The following is a 7,682-nucleotide window of genomic DNA, read 5'->3' as shown; positions in this document are numbered from 1 at the left end:
AATGTTAGCTTGTGTATGCACAAAAGTATATTCAATAATTACCCACATAAATAAGTTACATGCATGTGCATTAAGAATTTTATGTATACGCGATCATGTGTAAGTACATATACACATATATATATATATATATATATAAACTTAGTAAAAAGAAGATGTGCTGAAAAATTTATGTAAAAACAAATTTTTTTTTCTTATCAATATAAAAAAAATGAGTCTGAAGCATTATAATAAATGTACTAAATGCTTGTCAGACAGTATAACATTTATCTTTGCTACAGTACTACCCAGATATATTTTGTTCTATTATTTTAATCAAAATGATTTTACACTATAATATGTTGTACTTCTTTATAAATCACAAATATACATAAGTAATTAAGATACTTAAATGCCATAATGTAAATCAGGGATGGGGAACCTTTTCTCTATATAAGGCCAAATTTTAGTCAATGCAAAGTCAATCAGGCCGCAAAGTTTAAAAAAAGTCCAAAGGTTATAAATTTTTGCTTTGTGTAGGTTGATGAAAACAAAATTATGTCAGAATATAAAAAATAACATAAAACAGTTTATTTCATAATATTAATAGGATTTAAATATTAATATGGGTTTGTTTTCAAACAAATATGTATGTAAATTTTGAATTCAAACGTTGTTAGAAATTTCATGGCTTTGAATTTTCCAATTTTTAGTTTTCAAATTTGAAAGTTTATGTGCACGGTTTATTTTTCTAAATGTTTGATTTGTTTTCGAAAATTTGGCAGCAAAATTTTAATTTTTAAGAAATATAAGAAATAAATTTTTTTAAGGACAAAGGCCACTAAAAAACAGTTGAAAGGCCGCATGCGGCCTTAAGGCCGCAGGTTCCCCATGCCTATTGTAAATAATTATTATTCCAAAAAAAAAATGTTGTATAAAAAATATTTGATTATATGCAGTGAATTTTTCTTAGTTACTTAGATCCTTTTTAAAACATTTCTTATTTCATATAATCGAAAAAGTATGTGCCTAAAGTGACAAATATGTACATATAAATGTGAAAATATAATAAGAAAATATAATACTTTAAATCTCACTCATTTTTCTTCGGTTTTATTTTCTTATGCCATTTCGATTATAATATTTTTGTAATCGATATTGAAAAACCAATAAAAATAGAAAGCCTACACATAAAATTATTTTGTTAACGTTATGGATTTTGGTTTTCTGTACTAGTATTATCAAATTATTGTTACCAGATACCATCAGCTTTTTTTCTTACCTTCTTCTTTTTTATTTTATTAAAAAGTTTTTCTTTTCCATATCTTTTTTCTTTTTCAAAATTTTATTCTTTTTATCTGTCTAGTTCATATTCTATTCATAATTTTAGAATGGCTCTGTTCCGGCGATTCTTTTGTCATTATATTTTTGCTGACGTTGTCTTTATTTTAAGATATCGCGAATAAAACAACAACAACGTATCAGCAAAATATATACAAATATATGTATGTTCCTTTATGCATTATTTTAAAACGACAATTTGCATAAACAGTGAACAATGATCATCTTATACTCGTATAGTACTTCAACAAAAACTCAACCTGTATATTAGTACATATAAGTATAGATATATTAATTATATATATGAATGTATGTATGAAACAGACAGTGTTTTATACAAGCATAAAATATAAAAAGGGAATAGCAACACAGCAACCGCAAAAATAATATGCAAAATCATAAAAAATTTCAAAATATATTTTTAAGGAAAAAAAAATTAAAAAATATAATTTTAGAGAACTTTTTTTTGTAGTTTTAGTTTTAAAGGTCATTCCAACATAAATAATAACAATAAAAAGAAATCTTATAATTTTCAAAAAAATCTTTAAAAAAAATATTGTAGTTATATTTTGTTTAGCTTTCTTCTTTTTTGTTCACTAATGAATTTAAAAACGGATTCTATTTTTGGATGCTCTTCTGAAAATGAAGATCCTCGAACATTATATTAACGCAAATCTTTGCATACAACTACACATACATACATATATTTACAAATATAAATTTACGCAAATGCTTATTTATAAAAATTTTGATAATATATAACTATTAAAATGGTATATACAGGCGTTCATACTAATTTTCTTACATAGTATACTATATACAGCAACATTTATATAAATTGTACATACATATACATATTTACATAATACAGATACGACGATATTGTTTTTAATTTTATTTTTGGTAATTTGCTTGTCTGATAGAATGTTTTCTTTTTTGAATTTTTGTTGTTTTATTTTTTTTAATAATACAATATTTCGGTATGATTCACTTTGAACAATAAATTCTAAATTTAACTAAAAATAAAAGAAGAAACAGTTTTTTTTTTGTTAATTTTTGGAATTCACAAAAAAAAAAATTTACTCTCCTACAGGTTGGTTATTGCAAGCTACAATAAATATTATTTTAACATCATGTTTTGGAAATAACAAAAGGGTTCTAGTAATTAAAGTATTTCGTTATACTTCAGCGTACTCCATTTTTCCATAAACGATTTAAAAAAACTAAGTAAATATAATTTTAATAATAAGTAAGTATAATCGTATGTAATTCGAATATTAAAGCAGGAACATATTTTTCTAAAAAATAGAAATGTTGAAACATAATTTTAAAGGTTGAAAGGTGTTAAATTCGAATTCCAATAAATGTCAATAATTATTCCAATTTTTAAATGTCAATAAGTATTTGTTTACAAATACCTATATACACACATATACATTTGTAAAAGAAAAATATTTCAAAGCATACTGCTACTGATTTAAGCAAACAAATCTAGATTATTATTTATACAATATTTTTTTTTAATAAGGACAAGTAGACAAGTGATTTTAAATTTGGCAATGTCTGAATAATTAACTCGTTTCTGTTTTTACTACTAATGTAAATACATTTAAATTTTGTTCCTTCATTTCACTCACAAAAAATATATTCCGATTTACGAAGTGATTGGTGTTACATTTATAATTTTTATAAGATTTTAATATAAAACAAATAAAATTTCATTAATAACAATACTTTGACTTTAAAATAAATGAAATTCTCCTCAAAATTGTATATGTATTCCATATCAATTTTTCGTTTCCGAATTGCGCCGCAAAAGAAAAAGGAACATCATATTATAACAAGTTTTGAAAACTTAGACAAACTTAAATACTTATATATACATATGTAGGTAGTTTATGACTACACTAGAAGAGATAGAACTTATACACCTACTTGTGACAAAATATATAAAAGTAAAATACCGGAAATAATTCACTTATTCTTATAGAATTGGCATTGAAAGTTAAGAATTATGTGCAAAAGAATTATTTCATTTTGTTTACTTTCATTAAATATTTGGATTTTGTCTTTAAAGTCTTTGACATCACATATGAAATTAAAATTTATTTCCATAAAAAATTTAAAATACAATTATAATTTTACAAAATTTAATATGTTTTCGGAAAATCTTTTAATATGTTGTCAATAAACTACACAAATAAAATATTCCCTAAGATAAGCTTTACAATAACCCACATGTTCAACAATTTCCAAATAAATAACAGAATTGATCATGATTATCTTCCAAAATTTGAATATTCCGTTTCATAAAAAGAGATAGCAGTGCTCTTGACAACTGATTTTTTTAATTAGATTATAACAAGGTATTGTATCACTGTTATCAATTGAACTTACTTTTGTATTTTGAGTCTAAATAAGATTAACAAAAAAAAACTTGGTAGGAGTAAAATTACTACACGCTAAAACGAATTTTGCGTTATTAATTTACACCTGATTCGACAGACAACAATTATTTTTGCCTTAAATTAATTTTGATAAAATTTTCAGCCAAAATTTAAAAAAAAATAAATAAAACCAAATAGTTTTCTCTTTGATACTAACTTATTATTAATTTAGTTTTATGTTATACGTATAGTTATATTTGTACACGTAAATTAAATTGTACACTTAAATATACAAGAACATATGTATAATTTTTCTCTTTTTTCTTGAAAAAAAAATGTATGTGGGTGGTTTGTCAGCCAGAGATATTCAAAAGAATAATATTGTGTACACGTATTATTAATACATATATATTCAACACATGTGTTTGCATATACAGTGAAATCAATTCAGAGGCGATCATCTATTGAATGACTATTAATTTGTTACTTTAAAATATTTTCAAATTTTTTAAAAATCATGCAATACAAGAATGAAACTTAAGGCGGAAATTAAGCAAACGAATATTTCTCTATGCCAATTGAAGAATTTACGTTTTATGGATGACAACATTCAGAGAGCCTTCATATTCAAATTTATATAATTTAATTTTCGCACACTCATGCTGTTCAAATTTTTAAATTGATATTTAAACCATATTTAGAAATAATTCTAATTAGGTAATATAAGTAAAACCGTTGTAACATAAAATATCTGAAAACAAAACTATTACACGACGAGAATTAGTTCTGTTAATTATATGGGGCGTAATCTGCATAAGTGGATTTTACTGTAATCAAAAAATTTTAATTAGGATATAAAAATAAAAATTTGCTTTCGAATAATAAAATATGATTTATTTGTTTATTTTGTATAACAGAAATTTATAAATTTTAGTAATTAGTAAAAAAGACCAAAAATGATAGACAAGTAAAAACATTAACGAAAATTTTAATAAAACAATCTATTTATATTTAAGTACGAGTACGTAACAGGTAAAATATATATTTAAATATTGTAATACGAAAATATACAAAATCTAATAATATAACAACAGTTACATAGTCAATATATAAATATATACATATTGTGTACATATTTTAATGACTCATACTAACTCATTGATATATAACACTTGTATATTGTTGTAAAATGAGTCACTTTAAATTTAATTTTAAAAAGAAAGTAAAAGTATGTATATATGTATATAAAATATTAAGTACAGAAAATAAATATTTACCTGGATCAACTAGTTTTAGCATAACACCACCGATATGAAGATCACCCTTAACTCTAAGGGTTTTTTCAACTTCAAGATCTGTTATATAGATCCTTAAATTCCATGTATTATCTCCCACGTGTATCATTGTGTCAAATTTTTTTTTATTTTATTTATTTGAATGATGAAGGTAATCCTTGACTTTATAATTTAAAAATAAATTCAGATTTTTTTTTTTTATTTTTCTTGTATGGCCGATGGTGATAAAATTAAAATTTATTAATAAATAAATTTAATTTATTGTTTTAAAAATAAAATAAAATAGACGTAATTTAATCAAAAAATAAATTTTATCTATTTAAATAATTTTCTTTTTTCGTTTTCTCTAATTTTAATTAAAATTTGATGAAATTCTATCTGAACTTTATAATTTTTTTTTTTCACTTTCTTCTTTTTATAAATATTATATTGAAACTCTATAAGATAATTATAAAATTAAATAAAAAAAGAAACCTTTTAAAGCAATATAATCAATTTTTATTGGAGAACTTGAAATAATGCACTTAAAAAGATCGGTGTAAATAACAGCACTTTTTCATACATAATTCTCTATATTATTTTTAATTAAAATTTCGCGTTTAAATTTTCATTTATCGTAATTTTTTTTTATTTTACTATTTGTACCTTTGATTTTATCGGATTTTTTTATATATTGTTGTAATTAAAACAAATTTAATAAAAATCAACTTATTTTTCTTTAGAAAAAAAAATATTAAAAAAAGAATCACTAATTGTTTAACCGATTCATAAAACGTGACATGACCCGATGAGTAACATTTGAATACTAAACTCAATTTAACAAAAAAAAAATAAGCGAGAGTATCTTAAATTTTCCTCTTTTCATTCCACTGTAGTAGTAGTATTTAAAAGCAAAAAAAAAAAAAAAATCTAATAAATACTTCTTTTTTATATGCATAAGAAAATTAATAACGAAAATAACAGCGCTAAACTGTTAAAGTGCTGAATATTGAAATTTAAAAAATCAAAGCAATTTTAACATAATACAGTTAAATAACAGAAAATCTCATATTTTATTTTTCTATTATAATTTCACAAAATGCTTGTATATTATGTGTGGATGTGTATAGCATTTTTTGATAACATGTAACATAACATTGATAAACATAAGTAAATTACAGTATTTCATAATTAGTGTTAGCACTAAAATAAACTCAAAAGTGCTACTATATTTTTTAGAAAATTATAAATATTACGATTTGATTATATTGTCAATTAAAGCAATATTAGGAAACCATAATTGGAGAACATACATTTTCACTCTTTTAATTTATAATTTAAATTAGGACAAAATTATAATTAATTATTAATTAATCAAATTTGGACAAAAATAGGATTAATGAAAAAATAAAATATTAAAATTTTAGAAATTTTTTAAAATTTCTTCCGGCAAAAAATCCAGTTCAATACTAGTTATATAATTATTACAAACGCAATATACTAAGACAATATAACGCAATGGTAGTGCCATATATTGTTGAAAATTCGCTATAAAAACAAAACAATATGACTTAACTGTGCTGCTCATAACACTTACACAATATTGTTGATAATTCACAGAACTTTTAAAAAAAAACTAAATATCTTTATTATATAATTAACAAATCAGTAATTTATATAATAAATAAAAATATAACTGGTTTTCTCAGGATACAAGACCTTTACAGAAATTTTTTTTAACATTATGAAAAATCGCAAGAAAAAATATGTTTACAAATAAAAATTCATAACTTTCTTCGTTACTATCTATTTCTTACACAACAATATAAATGAAAAGAGTGAAACAACATAATTTCTAACTCTGCATGACATGTTAAACACAATGTGTTATTTAGGTATAATATGCTTATAATAAATTTTTTACATAAATTTAAAATTTCGCTTTTCTTACGTGATGTTAGTGAATTTTAACGGGATGTTATTTTTACAGGTTTGGAACTTTGCAAGCAGAAATTTATTTTCAAAAACAAACAACGAAATACAATGCGAACAATAATTTTAAAATAATCTATGCGGTAGTGGTAAACAACTGAAATTTTATCGTATTTATGAGAATGGTTTGTGTCAATAATAAACTTTAACCATACAAAATATTTATTATAGAATTAAATTATAAAAATTGATGTTGTTAATATTAAAAATAACGTGATTACTTAACTGTCATTACTAAAAATTTCGGTTTTAAAGTAATACGGTTTCAGGGTTAATTTTTAAGTCATATACAAAATTAAAACAGATAACCAATTATTTAAAAAAAAAAACTATTTAATGGTTAGTTATTAAAGAAAATCTTTTTTTTCAACGCTTTTAATGGTCTTATCCTAACTTTCTATTATTGCTTCTGAGTACCTGGCCCTCTACTTTTTTTTTTTAAATTTTTATTCCTTAAATAACCTATTTACAATTCATCAAAAATTTATTATTGATGAGAGACTAAAAAAATAAATGTGAATAGGATACTTTTACCCATATTTTCTTTAAAAAAAAAACCCCTAATGAAATACAAGCAATAACTAAATAATTAGTTTACTTATCTGATTTAGTTTTTATATAGGAGCTGAAAGAGTTAACAAATATGTTGTGCAAGAATTTATAAAAGCTATATCATACGAGTAGAATATTATTTCTGAATTTCTTATTA

This window comes from Condylostylus longicornis, unplaced genomic scaffold, assembly GCF_029603195.1.
Source record: "Condylostylus longicornis isolate FDR11 unplaced genomic scaffold, ASM2960319v2 ptg000004l, whole genome shotgun sequence".
NCBI classification, from domain to species: Eukaryota; Metazoa; Arthropoda; class Insecta; order Diptera; family Dolichopodidae; genus Condylostylus; species Condylostylus longicornis.
This window is presented reverse-complemented; position numbering follows the sequence as displayed.